The following is a 16,245-nucleotide window of genomic DNA, read 5'->3' on the forward strand; positions in this document are numbered from 1 at the left end:
CCAACAAAGGACAGCTTCTGTTTCTGAAATCATCTTTCCATTTAGTAGAACACGAGCTCTATTCTTTGTATTTTGCCTAGGGAATTAGCAATGTCCTGGTTCAGATGGCAAGGCATCCACGTGCAGGAGACTCGGGTTTGATCCCTGGGTTGGGAAGATCCCCCAGAGAAGGAAATGCCAACCCACTCCAGTATTCTCGCCTGGGAAATGCCACGGAGAGAGGAGCCTGATGGGCCGCAGTCCATGGGTCGTATCAAAGTTGGGCTCAACCCAGCAACTAGGAACAGAAGTATTTCCAAAGACCACACTCAAGTGTGTGTGTGTGTGTGTGTGTGTGTGTGTGTGTGTATCTCCTCTTGCCGTCTTGGAGTCTGTCTCGGAATCTTCATGTATTTCTGCCTCTGTATCTTCTGACAGCCGGCCGCCGGCCCGTTCGTCTGGCCCCGGCCTCTGCCAGGTGCTCTGGCTCTGGCTGAGGAGCTTGCGCAGGCCAGCTGTCTCCCTTGGCGTGGGTGCGTGCGAGTGTCTGTGTGGCTGTCTGTGTGCCTGCCTGTGGCTCATCTGCTCTCTCAGGAAGGTCGAGTGCTTGGCGGGCGGCGTGGGGGCAAAGGGGGGCCTCGGTAGTGCGAAGGGGTGGGGCTGACGCGCTCCAGTGGACTGCGCCTCCATGGCTCCAGGTGTGTTTCAGCACCAGGCAGGTGCCCAGCAAGATGGGCGCTCAAGATTCATTGCGCCTAGTCCCTAAGGAGGTTTAGAGTCCAGCGGGCCGCAGGAGTCAGGTCACGGCAGGTCCTGAAGATCGACACCTCTAGGGCGGCGTGGCCCTGATCAGAGAAACGGATTGGGGGCAGGCCCTGCTCAGCGAACGCAGCCGGGCTTGGAGTGGCTGGGGGTGGGAATGGGCCAAGACCTCCGCACCCCTCAGCCTACCCCCCAGGCCCCACGCGCAAACACGCCCACCCTCCCCGTCACTGGGATGTCCTGGAAGCCCTTCGGGCCCCAGGGCCTGGCCTGGCGATTCCTGGTCTGGTTTTGGCGGTGTTTGGTGGCGGGCTGGCGTCAGCAGGCTGGTGTCCTTTCGCAGGCCGTGCACCTCAAGTACAGCACGCCCCCCAAGGAGAGGTGCGGCCTGTTGGCCTGACCTGCAGATCAGAGTGAAAGGGTGGCGACGAGCAAGGCTCTTAGGGCGCCCCACAGCAACCGCCTCTGTCTGGCTGTCGCAGTTTCCGCGGGGTGGCATGTGTTTTCCTCTTTATAACCCGTGCTTGCTGCTCTTCCAGTTTAACTTAGAAGCAGCCCTTATTTTCTGCATTTCTAGTTGTCACCGTTCACTGGGGCTTTCCATGTGGTGCTTGGGATAAAGATCCTGCCTGCCCGTGCATCAGATAACAAGCGATGTGGGTTCGATCCGTGGGTCGAGAAGATGCCCTGGAGGAGGGCGTGGCCACCCACTCCAGTATTCTCGCCTGGAGAATCCCATGGACAGAGGAGCTAGTGGGCTACAGTCCCTGGGGTCGCAGAGTCAGACACGACTGAAGCAGGTTAGCACACACTCAGGTTTTAGTTCAGCCACTCAGGTGTGTCCGACTCTTTGCCACTCCGTGGACTGCAGCACTCCAGGCTTTCCTGTCCTTCAGTATCTCCTGGAATTTGCTCCAACTCATGTCCATTGAATCATCATGCCATAGAACCATCTCATTCCGGTGGCATCCACCAGAGAGGTGGCTGGGGTTTGGCAAAGTGCCTGGTCTTGCTGCGTGGGTGTGAACCTGCCCTCACCACTCCCTGACCGTGTGACCGTCACCGTGTCCTCCTCTGTAAATTTGGAGGGGGCAACACCTGCTTGGGAAGGGGCACACACAGCATCTTGTATATAATCAATGCACCATCCATCGCAGCATTGTATATATTAATAACAGGGATCACATTTAATAACCTGCTCCTTTTTCTCTCTTGTCACTTAACTGTGCTCCAGATCACATCTGCTTTACTTACCCCCATAAATCCCACACCCAGCACAAACAAGACTCAACAAATTTGTGGCTGAAGAGGCAGGAACATACCCTGTCTTCAAGGAGATGAAGCCAAGCGAGATGAGGGCCTAATGATAACCCTGTGTGATGAGGGGACCTCAGGAGGACCTGCATGGCTGTGGGGTGGGGTAGGGGCATGGGCAGATGAGCTCCTGGATGGGGAGGTGGCAGGAAGGAGGGCGGGCTGTTCCTTGTGGGGTGTCCACAGATTGTACTTCACCCCTCACTGATGAGCACTTAGGCAGTTTCCAAACACATGTCACTGTTAGGAGGAAACAATCATTGCCTAGCTCCTACTCAATTGATTTCGTACAATATGTTTCTAGCATTGGAGTACAATCATCTGCTTTATTCATTCCATGCTCCGTCCATCCACCCAGCCAGCCAGCCATCTGTTCATCCAACCATCCACTCACTAATCAATCCATCCATCCACTCATTAACTCATCTGATCATCTCAGACCCATTGAGAAGACAGACGCCTCTTCCACTCCTGCTCCTAGGAGGACCCCCAGCGTGAGTGACTGGAGCCTTGTGGGGACAACAGGGGAGACACAGAAGGGAGATGCCTGCAGGCCCTCCTCCCTCTGAAAGGTGAAGCACCCACCTGGTCCTAATGCCTCCTTGTTGGGGTCTTCAGGCCGGCCCTTTTCCTTCTTGTGAAACAAGAGGCTGATGGAGGACTTAATTGATGCCCTTTTTCTTTGGGGCTTTGTGCAGCGAGTCCTGCCTGCTGGTGCCGCTGCTGGGGTTGTTCCCGGGGCTGTCCTGAGAGCCTGTCGAGCTTTAGGGAGAGAAAAGGACCTTTAACTGGCACCCTTGTACAAACACACACCCCTCCACAAGATCTACTGATAGAAATGGGCACCCAGCAACACCCGCACCTCAACCTCGAAGCAGACAGTGGAGTCTCCTTCACCAAACACACTCCACACAAGCAATGCAGGCTCCGAGACACAGAGAACCACCCCAGGAAGTTGAGATTCTCTGCCTCGAGCTCTCCCCCGAGGAGGGCTGGACTCCAGGCCAGCTGGTGCAGAGGGCACTCCGACCCTCCATCAGGGTCGCTGCTCAGCAGGTGAAAACGCACAAGCAGAAGGCAAGCTCCCCTGCTCTGGGCAGTTCCCCCCACCTCCTGCAGGGTGACTGTCCCCGGCCATGGCAGGAGAGCGACGGTCACCGTGCAGGTCTGCTGGCCAAGTGACCACATGTGTCCTCCATCGAGTGCTGCCTGGCTCAGGACGGGAGCTTAGGTGGTGGTCTCAATGAGGACAGTGTCAGTCACAGGAGGGGACAGAGTCTCCTGAGAGGAGACCCCTGAGGAAAAGGGAGGGACCCTCAAGAGCGAACCTGAGAGGCACAGGGCCATCACTGTCAGGAACATGCCCCGGGCCGGGCAGACCTCTACCAAGATCAGGAAGAAAGCTCCCACAGGAGTCAATCTGTAGAGAAGGACGTTTTCTAAAATCACTGAGGTCACTGAGCTCTTCTTCCCCAGCACCTGAAGTTCACCACTAAACACAGGCACTAAACCCAAGGGTATTCCTTTAAAATCATCCTTCAAGACAAGAGGCGCAGGGCTCCTGAAACTGATGACGGGCACACAGGCCACTTACTTGTGGGCGTCCCTGAGGTCCTCATGGGTGGCTGTGTGCAGCGCCCCCGTGTGCAGGCGGCCCAGCCGAAGGGACAGCGGTAAGGCGGGGGTCGAGGTTTCACATTTGATGGTGGTCTTGTCATCTCCTACCTCTTCCCGTATAGCTGGCAGCTGAGGGAGTGAGGTAAGTGTCCAATTGGCTAACAATAGACTGTTTTGAAAATGGCAATCACATAGGCGTTACATTATAACCAGAAACTTATTTGAAAATCTATTAGCTATGCTTTCCCCCAAGTACAAAAAAACCCCCTTGTTCTAGCTTAATGCCATCTTAAAGGACTGTCTTGTTCAAGAGAAGCAGGGCTATGGGGCAGCGAGAGCATCCGATTGAGTGCAGAGACCATGGATGGGAGCCTTCCTGCAGCTGGGCTCTGCCCTCTCTGGAATCCAGCGACCAGATGGCCCTGCCGGGCAGGACAGCAGAGCGACGCCAGCACCGTGGACCCTGCATGGCATGAACTGCCCTGATGAAAGGACTGTGCTCATTGCCAGATGCTGCTCAGAAGCACCACAGCTAGAGTACAAAACCTCTCAGCAAAGCCGTCCAGACCTTTCTGTTTGAAGGAGAAAAAGACACAGCTTGTGCCACCACCCAAGATCATTTGTAATGATGATGCAGGTTACTGGAACCCATGACAACAAGAGAAACACAGAAAAGGTACCTAACCCCTCCACGCGAACACCATGTGCCTGGATCGTATTTCTCGGTAACATACAGACTTGGGGCTACTCACTGAAGTACTTACACGCAGTTCGAGTGTCATTCACTCACAGTGGTTTCCGTAAAGCACCCCCTGGTCTTCACTAAGAGATGATCTTGTATCACCCTAGTGGGGTGGGAGGTTCAAAAGGGAGGAGATATATGGGTACCTATGGCTGATTCATGTTGAGGTTGGATAGAAAAGAAAATTCTGTAAAGCAATTATCTTTCAACTAAAAAATAAACAAATTAAAAAAAAAAAAAAAAAAGAGAGATGATCTCTCCTGGACTCCCAGCGTTTCTGCTGGTCCTGGGTGTGAGGACAGGAAAGACAGTGGTGGCAACAGTGTGGGGAACAGATTAACCCCTCAGGGTCCAGACAGGTCTCACTGACACATCTGGGTGTGTGGTTAAGCCAGGGGAGGTTTTAGGAGACATGCATGGCATGTATTTTTATAAACAATGAGTGTGTTGTTTTAACCAACTAACCTGTGCCTTTTTAGTGGGATTCTGTAAAGAATACTGATCCCGTGCAGTCCCACGGGAGCTTGGTGACAACAAAGTGACAGTGCAAAATACAGCTGAGCTCGTTTAACAGCAGCTGGATAAACTGGGCACCCTCTCCTGAGCTCTAACAAGAACCCTCAGACAACAGAAGGCTACAAAGGCTAGAAATTATCCACATGGAACTGAACAGGGATCGATCTCAAATTCAAGTTAAAATAAGCATTTATAAAAATCAGAAAACAGCAACGAACAGAGCAGGGAAGTGACACACCTGGGTTGACTATGGACTCAGTGGAGACAAACACCTGCCTCAAAGTCAGGGACTGTGGCCAGCCCCTTCGCCTGGGCCTTCTCCTGAGGAAGGCCTCTGGGTCCACAGCCTGGCTGCCCTACCCAGGATGGGAGCCACACCACTGGTGCCCACATGGCCAGGATGGGCAGCACCGTGTCCACTTAACAGGAGGGCAAAGCAGGCCACAGAGCAGGCGAGTGGCACACCCAGGTCACCAACCCCAGGGGGACAGCGCTGGTCTGCTGTGCCCAGGAGAAGGGCTCCTGGGCACTGAGCTGCCTGAACTGGAGCACAGCCACCCCAGTCCTGCGGGAAGGCCCAGGAGTACTCGGTCAGTGGGCTGGGAGCAGGAGAGGGACAAGGAAGGCCAGCCCTTGGGGCACTGGACTCCAACAACAGGGGCTCATCCAAGTGACCCGAGGGGAGAGGCAGCGAGCTCCCTCCTGATGCTCCCTCCATCAGGGATGCCGTGATGGACACGAGAGCCTCTGGAGGAAAGGTGGCTGGACAGCACCATGGTTAAGTGTCCAGGCTCTGATCAGACCAGTCCGCACCGTGCTGCTGGGTGTGAGAGCCTGGGCAGGGTGCCCGGCCTCGCTAAGCCTCAGTGTCTATGTCTGCTGAATGGGGATAGCAGCAATCTGGATCTCACCTGGGGCTGAGATGACAGACTCAGAAAGCACGTGCCTGGCACACAGAGTCTCCTGCACACTGCTACCCACCATCATTAAATTGGCTTCCCGCAAATCTAACATCTATGGCTCTGATTCAGTCATTTCTTACATGAAAACACCAAGCGGAAATTCCATGGTGGTCCAGAGGTTAAGACTTGGCACTTTCACTGCCGGGACACTGGTCTGATCCCTGCTTGGGGAACTAAGATCCCATAAGCTGTGCAGCATGGCCAAAAACATAAGTAAAGAACATTTTAAAAATAAGAAATAATACTATGTCTATTATAAACATGCATGAGATGATCAGAAGGCAAACAAGTGGGAGAAAGGCAAACTGTTACAACTGTCCCAACGAATGACCTATTTCCAACAGAACCATCAGCACATTTTAAGTGGTGGGTGAGTTTCATCACTTCCATTAAAACGTCAATTATTCACCAGGACATAATCACACAGTGTTCATTCATGTTAAACGATAAGGACTCTTTAATACTTCACAGAGAAACAAAGGCGTGCTACATTACTAAATAGTTTACCTTTCGACACTGCTTCCTTAAATCACTAGGCTGATAGATGCATGCAAAGAAATGAAGAGAAACCAGATTCATTGCGACTCTGAAGCTAAAATTTCAAGAATCCGTAGAGGCAAATACAGTAAAGCAAAAATGATGGCAAACATGTAAGTGACATGAAGATTTACAGAACATATGACTGGAAGCAGAACATTTTTTTTGACCACAGAAGATAAATAAGCTATTCAAGATTTACTAGAGAAACACTATAAATTATTACTCAGGAAGATACCATTCTATTACAACATCATGATTTATTAAAGCACAGCATTCTGTACAACAAAGGGCCTTAACAGGTGTCTATTCTCAGCCAAATTTCTCTATAAGTTAGTTTCTCTTAATCAAAAACATGTTATATTTTAAATTAGTAATTTAACTGATGAGGAAGTTACCATAATATCTATTTTAACATTGAACAAATCTAACCAGCTCTTGGACATTAATGTAAAATCCTGACATAGAATTTGATTTAAAACTTCTCAGAATAAATTCATTAAAGCAAGTTCCCTGTGATAATATGTAAGAATGAAAGCTAGCATAATAGCAGGTGCAGTCTTTACATTTTATTAACTATAGAAGATACTTTCTTAACGAGTCTAATAGAGACATTAACTGTGCAAAAGCTGATGAGATTTACAGTCTTAAATACAAGCACCAACACAGAAAGGATATTGTGTCAGTTCAGTTCAGTTCAGTTGCTCAGTCGTGTCCGACTCTTTGTGATCCCATGAATCGCAGCACGCCAGGCCCCCCTGTCCATCACCAACACTTGGAGTTCAACCAAACTCATGTCCATCGAGTCGGTGAAGCCATCCAGCTATCTCATCCTCTGTCGTCCCCTTCTCCTCCTGCCCCCAATCCCTCCCAGCATCAGAGTCTTTTCCAGTGAGTCAACTCTTCACTTGAGGTGGCCAAAGTACTGGAGTTTCAGCTTTAGCATCAGTCCTTCCAATGAACACCCAGGACTGATCTCCTTTAGAATGGACTGGTTGCATCTCCCTGCAGTCCAAGGGACTCACTCTCAAGAGTCTTCTCCAACACCACAGCTCAAAAGCATCAATTCTTCAGCGCTCGGCTTTCTTCACATCCCAACTTTCATATCCAAACATGACCACTGGAAAAACCATAGCCTTGACTAGATGGACCTTTGTTGGCAAAGTAATGTCTCTGCTTTTTAATATCCTATCTAGGTTGGTCATTAACTTTCCTTCCAAGGAGTAAGCGTCTTTTTAATTTCATGGCTGCAATCACCATCTGCCGTGATTTTGGAGCCCGCAAAAATAACGCCTGACACTGTTTCCCCATCTATTTCCCATAAAGTGATGGGACCATATGCCATGATCTTAGTTTTCTGAATGGTGAGCTTTAAGCCAACTGTTTCACTCTCCTTTTTCACTTTCATCAAGAGGCTTTCTAGTTCCTCTTCACTTTCTGCCATAAGGGTGGTGTCATCTGCATATCTAAAAGTCCATTAATTCTACACTTAAGAGGATCATTTCTTTATGTAAGCACAATCTCATTTATGAATTACACATGATATGTAGTTTAGGATCCATCTACATTATGCTTATACCTGCGTGCTGCTGCTGCTAAGTCCCTTCAGTCCTGTCCAACTCTGTGTGACCCCATGGACTGCAGCCTACCAGGCTCCTCCATCCATGGGATTTTCCAGGCAAGAGTACTGGAGTGGGTTGCCATTGCCTTCTCCTGTAAATGCATAGTGATACACCAATTCAAATTACTGCTATGGGGGAAAAACACCATTTAACGAGACAGGAAGACAAAGCACAAACCCGACTAAGGGGACTCACGCTGTGGACCACAGCACTGCTATGACCAGAGGAAGTGGGGGGACGGGGGAGGGGAGATGGATGAGTAAACTACAGCCTCGGGGGCTGGGGGGGGGATCTGGGTTGAGGACGACTAAGCAGACAACAGGATGAGACAGGAAATCAAAACCAATGATGAAAGCAGACACACTGTCAGAGAACTCCAACAGCAAGGAAAACATACAGAACTGTTCTTTTCATAAACATTCGGAAAGAAATCAAGCATGAAACCATAGAGAAATCGTCAAAGAATTTTAAATATCAACTAATTAGCCAATGATGCAAATTATAAAAACAGTGTCAAAAGACCACAAAATGGACTAGTTACCACTTCACAGGCCTCTAAAATGATTCACGGTTAATTTAATTATAAGCTGACTAACAATGCAGCTAACATGAAATGGGTGGTAACAGAAAAAAAGAGATAATACAAGTCCAGTTACAAAGCAGAGTGTTGTACACGTGATTTCATGGGGTAAACAGCAATGCACTCACAACACCTAAGCTAAACACCCAAGAAAGCTGGAACATGTGCTTTAGAGCCGCACACTTTGTCACCAAAAGCCCTAGGTCATCATCCCAGTTTTAGACTTGGAAAAGTGAGGCAGCCTGACATCTTCCCTGGGGCCCTGGGGCACTGGGCTTTTAACCTGGTTTCACACGCAGAGCTGGCCGGAGTGCGTGGCCAGGTCCATCAGCAAGCAGACCAGTGTAGATTCTTGGTTTTGTTCCCACCGCATGCCCTGTACCCTGTAGCCAGGCATTCCCAATGGAAAATGTGCTGCACGACTTTCCCACGCCATGACAGCTGCCTATAGTTACTTTCACAAAGCTGTCTGCTCCCTGAGAACAGAAACTTCCCTGCAGCTGCTGTGCCCAGCACAGGCCAGGCCCAACGTTACAGAGGCAGGCTCTGGCTGAGTTCATGATGACATGCTAAGTTGGTGGTCCAAATATCAAGACTAATTTGTCACTGTGCCATTGTGGAATGATTAAAGACTAGGCGGTTTAAAAACTTTTAGACCTCTGAGCGTAGCAAATGTACCTGATTTTCTTCTGGGTATAAAGAGAAAAAACAAAAAACAAACAAAAAACAGCGTGCTGGGGGAGGGATGCGGCAGGGAGGAGGCAGACACATACCAGAGTCATGATGCCCAGCTGGTCTCCCTCCTGTGCCGGGCTGTGCCGCCTCGTTCTGGGCTTGGGCAGGGGTGGGCAGGAGCCAGCATGCGAGGAGGTGAGAAGCAGGTTGAGGGAGCTCACTGATTTAAAACGACAGAGGCTGCCTAAGCTCCCCCTGCCCTCCCTGCTCTCAGTCTCCTCGGCCCGCTGCTCCGTGTTCTCCTTCTCTTCTTCGATCAACCTAAAATAGAATAAAATGCATCACCTGCCTTTGTCAGCAGAGGAACCTGTCTGGACAATAAATTTGGGCTGGCATTCTGTGTCATGATTAGCAAATTCCAGAAACAGTTGCTCAATGAACATCTCAGCCAAAAGGTTCTACGTTTCCTCTTTTGAATATTCTCAAACTTACAATAACTTAGCGTTGAGTCTTACTGGCCCCTGATCATTCACGCTTGATTTCACTTATTTACTCTAACCTTCTGCAGGGACCCTGGTGGCAACTCTCTTCCTCTGAGGAGATACCTCAAGTTGACAACCCTTACTTCCCCTGCTCTCAGGGCAGAGATGCATGTCAGTGCCTCAAGTCTTTTCCACTGGGAATCAGGAACTCTGTATAATCAAAACAGCAATTCACAAACAAGCTGCAGTTTCTAAACACAAGTCTCCAGACCAGATGAAGTGCTGAGTTGATTTTTTTTTTTTTTTTTTAAGGTTGTGTATATACAAACGCATCACTTGATGAAGTTCTCCACCAGCTTTGTGTGAGTTTCTGGGTTCATGTCAATGTGCTGCATTAACCTAGAATTCACAGTTTCTGCTCTTCTCCCCTAATGTGTGGTGGATGTTTTTATATAGCAGTTTAAATACACGATTATGCAAATAAAATGATTTTCAAATTAAAATACAAGATTCTTACAGACAGTAAACTCTCCAGCTTCACTTCTACTCATACATCTTGAAAGTTTTTCACTGTTGATTACAAGTTGATGGACAGAATTTACCATTTACATCAAGTCAACTTGTCAAATAAGGAAAAATCACTTTTACCTGACAACTTGCTGTAAAAATAAAAATATTAATATATAACCATTCCATACTTCCTGCAGGGATGCAGAAAGATCATCTTTCTGAGCTGGTCTCTGCTCAAACACGGCCCACAAAGCTGTCTGTCTTGGCGTCAAATGGGCAGGCGACACCACCTGCGTTTGCTGGTTGTCCCATTCACCCCCTGCCTTTCCCCGGGATCCCCACACTCGGCCGACAGGAAAGGGCACCTCAGCCTGGGCTGACGTGGCGAGAACAGTCTGAGCAGCAGCTCTGCCTGGTCCTGTGCAGGGTCACCAGCCTGCGGCCACTCTGAACGTGGACTCGGGACACGGGCATAGCTGTGCGGGTGTGGCACCAGGCAGGCCTCGGGGCCCCCAGCCACCCGGCCGCACCCAGACCCAAGGCCCCCTGCTCACCACGAGGGAGGCCTTTGGATTCTATCCCGTTTTGAAAATTGTTATAACTGCCAAGATGGTGTCTAAAGAAAACATCTTAAATATACTGATGAGATGTGAAAAACTCAAACACATGTCCTTGGACCACTGTCTTACAACAAGCCAATCTTCACACTGCATTAAGTTAAAAAGGAAAATGCAGATCTGAGTGGGAATTTGCCAACCCCAAAACTCCAGCTTTCACCAGGTGGCTTTTCACCAGAACGTGGGGGGCTCCGAGGGACACAGGAGGGTGCAAGGGCCATAGGGGACACCGCCTCGGCACCTCACCCACCTTGGGGCTCAGAGCTGACGGGGAACACCCCACAACGCCCCCCCACAGAGTGCTGACACCACACCGTGGATAGAACGCCCTGGCTGACCAAGCTCTATAAGCAAGGGCAATCTAAAAACTGAAAATTCTTGAAGCAGACCTGAGGTCAGGTTTCTTGCTATGGAACACTCAGATGTCCCTAGAAGACAGCTCCTCAGAGAAACCGAGTTTCTGGGGAGCCGAGTTCGCAATCACCCACTGAATCTCTTCATTGATGGTGTCCAGCTTCTCCTGAAGCATCACAGTCAGAGTCTTGGCATTGGCCTGCCCGCTGGGCGACAGCTGAGTGGCCGAGCTAAAGAGGGTGACCCTGTCGCCCTCGTCGTCAGACACGCCCTCGTCACTCTCAAATGCCTGGGCCACGTCGGCCAGCATGCTGGCTTGCTCCGCGTGCTCCCAGTTCTGCTCCTTCAGGGTCTGCATCTGGGCACGAGAGGACCACGTCTCGTCAGCAACATTCAGGGCAGCTCAAGTCTATCAGGAACTGAACCCAATTTTACATGGAAACCCTGACTGTGGATAAATGGGCCATGTTCATGAGACACTGCCATCTCTTAATCAAGCAGGACTGAAGAAACGGGCAGGGGGAGAATCCAGTTCCTAGATGGCCTGGTGACACCCAGGACGGCAGGCATTCTATGAGGTTATTCAAAAGGGTGGGCTGATGGAGTCAGAGACAGAAACTGAAAATTACAAAAATACATCCATGCCTCCATCAGCCAGGCTGGAGGAAAATAAGAAAAAAGAACCCTTCAGCTCGGCAGCCACTGGGTCCCTATCAGCGGTCACCTCTGGTACCAGTTCACCAGAGAGTGCCATCCTCGCAGGCTTCCAGCCCTCCATTTCCCAGGCTGGTCTGAACACCCACAGACAGGAGCGAGCAGGGTCAGCCAGGAGACAGGAGGGCCAGCCCCCCTGCGGCTCTCCTCTCTGGGCACAGGCCCTCGGGCTGTTCTGGGGGACGGCCCCTCACACCACAAGTGTGGCTCTGTCATCAGAGACACACGGGAGAGGGCCCACGGGGCCCCGTGCCGCCCTCCGGCTCTCACACCTCACACCCTTCTCTCTGAAAACGTCCCCCCTGCCACACTGTCACCCAGGTCCTGCCTTCTTTCCCAAACATGACCTCAAAGGAACTGAGGGGCAGCCTCGAGGTGCTGGCTTGCTGGCTCCCTGTCCCCTGTGGCCAGTGCCCTCGCCTCCTGTCTTCATCACAACCCCACCCCAGGCCTGGGCTACCCCCTTCGCTGGCTCCAGGACCACCTGCCATCATTCCTGCTCCGCTCTAGCAAACCAGCTGCCTATGGGTTCACCCCCATCAGCCCGGTCAGCAAATCCTCTCCCTTCTCTCGCCTTCCAATAGCACAAGGGGAACCAGCAGATTCCTCCTCCAGGGCTCCCTGCAGCACCCACTGTGGGTCTCTGAAATCTCCCTGGGAGCAGCCTCTATGGTCCCCTCCCGCCCGGTTCCTAGCTCTCTGCCAGCAGGCGGTGGGTGTGCCCCAACCTGCAGGGCAGCTCCCCGGGGGCTTGAAGAACCCATGTTACCAAGCCCCCTCCCCTCTTTGCCCTCCCCCACACCCGCCCCAGCATGTCTCTCCCTGGGATCCAGGCCCTGCCCTCCCTGCAGTTATTCCTGTCGCTTGCACCCCTTCTCAACCTTGGAATGCAGGGTTCCCCACAGCTCTACCCTTGCACCCCATCTCTCTCCACGGGCACCCACCTGGTGACTTTACTGTGCTCGTGGCTTTCAATGCCATCTGTATGCCCACGACCCCAAGTCCACCCTGAGCTGAGTGAGTCCTCTCCCGGATGCAGGCCGGAACACTCAGCTGCTCTCCTCACAAGTCCCTGGGACACCCCATGGGCTTGTCCACCTCAACAGGGCCGAGGCCCAGCTCTTAGCTCCCCGTCCCGGCAGCCCTCCTCACCTCAGGAAACAGGCTCTGGCCTCAAGCTGCTGAGGCCTGAGCCCGGGCTCCTCCCTGATGTGGCCCGCTCTCTCCCTTGTCCCCACTGGTTGACACGACCTTTTTTCTATCTCCAAGTGGCTACTTCTCTTCCTGCCTCGGGGTCTCTGGTTCAAGGTCACCCTCCTGGTGTCACCTTGCTGGCCACCCTGTTCACACACAATCGTCCCCTCCTCCTTGGACAACTCGGGCACTCTGGTCTCCTTTCCCTGCTCATTACTGTTCGACAGGCTGTGCGGGTTTAAAAAGGGGTCCACAAATTCTTCCCTCCTCCTCCCTTCAAGCGGCAGAAGGGGCAACTCCTGCTCAGCCCCTAAGCGAGGCAGGACTGTGCAGCTCACTCTTGCAAACAGAAGTGAAGGTGTGCGGCCTCGGGATCAGGGTGCAAAAGGCCCCGGGCTAAACCCCACGCTCTCACTCTTAGAGGGTGTTCCGAGGAGAGTCAGGCCATATGGGAAAGCCACACGGCAGGGACCTGGGCCTGTCCCCAGCAGCCAAGTGAATCTGAAAGCCTGCCATCCAGCCCTGGGGGGCCTTCCTGTGTCTGTGCCCTCAGGAGGCCCTGAACCAGGCCCGCCTGCTACAATGCACAGGCACTGTGGACTGTGAGCTGCTCCCTAGGAAGTCATTAAGCTTTGCAATGATTCGTTACGTAGCAGTGGATAAAGGACACACACGGTTTTTAATTCACTGCTGGAGTCCTACTTCTGACCATGTCTGGCCCAAACTAACTGCTCACTGAATATGGAAGCTCAAAACACAGACATGTATGAACAAACACATGGCATGAATGAGGTGAAAAGATAAAGGCACTTAAACTCCCAATGAGAATTCTTCTCACTATAAGCTGATGGATATGTGTATCCATTTACTCGTAGGATGATTTCAAAACTGTGGTAATTAGTACCATGCTGGAGCTCACAGTAGGCCACAAGTTATCCAAATTGGTTATTTTAAGAAAAAAAAAAAGCATGCCTTAAAAGTAAACTCTTAGCCAGAAAAAGGAAAATGGGAAGACATAAAGCGACCTATCAGCGCTTTGTTCCAAACCCACCTCAGGACCACAGTGTGAGGGGGCAGGTGCCTCACAAGGTGCCCACCAGGGACGGGAAGAGGGCCGCGGGGTCCTTGCCTCTGACAGCTCATCGTGCAGCGCTGCCAGCTGGCCTTTCTGGGGGCATTGTAGCACTGCCCGATCTCCTGAGTAGTCTGCTGACCAGTCTGCCACAGGGAACCTGAGGTCCAGAGCACTGCCCAAGTGGGGTCAGCTGAAACACACGGCAAAGAGCAGCGCTGTTAGAAGAAAAGAGAGCTCACTCTGTCAGTCGAGCCAGAGCCTGTCCATTTGGAAGATTGGCAATTTCACAGCAAAAGGGCCCCCGGGAGGGCACTGCCCTCTGGCTCCAACAGCAACAGGCCACCCGCTGCTCCACAGACACTCAGGGCTCATCCCCAGCAGCTGGAAAACTCCCATATGTGGGGAAGGCAGTGCTGACGCGAGGGTGTGGAGCTGACTAGGACAGGATCGGCTGTCTGAGGCTGGGGCATCCAGGGTCCCTCTGGAGCCCACTCTCAGGTCCCAGGGCGGGGCCTGCACCTGCTCTGCTTTCCCCTTGGCACCCCACCTCCCCTTCGGCCCACGCCTGCTCTGACCTCCCTCTCCCACGGGAAGTCTGTGGATCACAATCACCAGTCTGCCTGGAACACTGTCTGCACTGCTCTCATTGTTTTTAAAGGTGTCTCAAACAACCCGCAGCAGAAAGGGCTCGGACCCACACCTCGGAGCTGAGCACCACTGGTGTCTCCCATTAAAACAAAGGCGAGCGTGTCACTGGACTCTGGGCTGAACAAGGCCCAGCACAGATGCTCAGGCCCTGAGCACTAAGGCCTGGGCCTGCAGGTGCCAGGAGCTCACTCAGCAGGGGCCTGCTGAGAGGCAGGGTGGCCCCGCCTTGACTGTGAGCCACCTGCACTGCAGGACCGCCCGGGCTGTGCTCAGTCTTGTCCCTGGGAAGAGGGTGGTGCCTTCACGTGCAGGAGTCCCTAAACCTGGGAGACAGGACCTTCCTCCGAGGACAGGACACCCCATACGTCTGCAGAGTGGCCAGGGCCGACCACCAGCTCAGCCTGCTCGGGGTCACCCACTGCTCTGCTCGACGGTTTTGCAAGGAATACTGTGTTGCATAGGAGATGGAAGTCTGGAATCTCCCAGAGCCACACCTGTCTTCCCTCCTGTCTCCTCTCCCTCCTGACAGAACTGCTCCCTTCTCTGCCCCACTTGCACCCAAGGGCCTGGGGCCAGAACACACTTGGGAACTGGGTAGGGGGTACGACACAGTCCCACTGTGGACTGCGGACCCTCGAGGGTCCTCTGAGGGCCACAGAGGCCTCCGGGTTGGGTCGCCACCCAACCATCACTTCCCAGTCCCCTCGCGGGATGCAGCCTCCATCTCTTTCCCCCTCATCACCCGAAGCTCTATCCCCCCCGGAGAAGGTCTCAGAGACAAGGTGACCAATTCCTCTGGGAGGCCCACTAAATATGCTGTGCCTGCCCTGCCTGTGAGCCAGGTTTTCAGTCCCCACTCCCTTTCTCCTGAGCCAGCATAGTGCTCCCCACCCAGCCCACAGTGCCCGCAAGCCCCACTCCGAAGCCCCACCTGTGCTGCTACGTCACTGCCGTGACCCCTCGAGAGCTGCCTCCTGGAGACACCCCTCCCTCGCACCAGCCACTGTGGCCCACTGTCTTCAGAGCACAGCGGGCCCTCCTGCCCCGCGGCTGCTTCCTCTTCTTGTCTCTCACACTCACTGACACACAGGGGACTGGTGACCAGGCCCCAGGTTTCTCCATCTGAGCCCCCCAACCATGCCAGGCCTCGGGTCCTGGCACCAGGGCCCTCCTCATTACCCAAAAACCCCCAAGAGCAGGAGGCCATGTCCACCTCCTCTTTCTCCACTGTCTACACAGTCTGCCTCACACTCACCTTGTCCATCCCGGGAGCAGGGGTTCCCCACTTCTGACAGCACCAGCCTCTCACCTTGGGGGAGCTCTACCAGCAAGTCCAGCCATGTCC

General features: G+C 52.5%; 1 pseudogene across 1 annotated transcript; it reads right to left on the reverse strand.

The window, feature by feature from the left end:
* Positions 1–9,633: 9,633 nt before the first annotated feature.
* On the reverse strand, positions 9,634–12,650 carry LOC147354893 (liprin-alpha-1 pseudogene; annotated as a pseudogene). Its single transcript, XR_015144086.1, has one exon. The product of XR_015144086.1 is annotated as a liprin-alpha-1 pseudogene (transcript).
* Positions 12,651–16,245: the final 3,595 nt, after the last annotated feature.

This window comes from Bos grunniens, chromosome 17 (genome assembly GCF_055505025.1).
Source record: "Bos grunniens cultivar Pamir isolate PY7600 chromosome 17, Bosgru_T2T1.0, whole genome shotgun sequence".
NCBI lineage: Eukaryota > Metazoa > Chordata > Mammalia > Artiodactyla > Bovidae > Bos > Bos grunniens.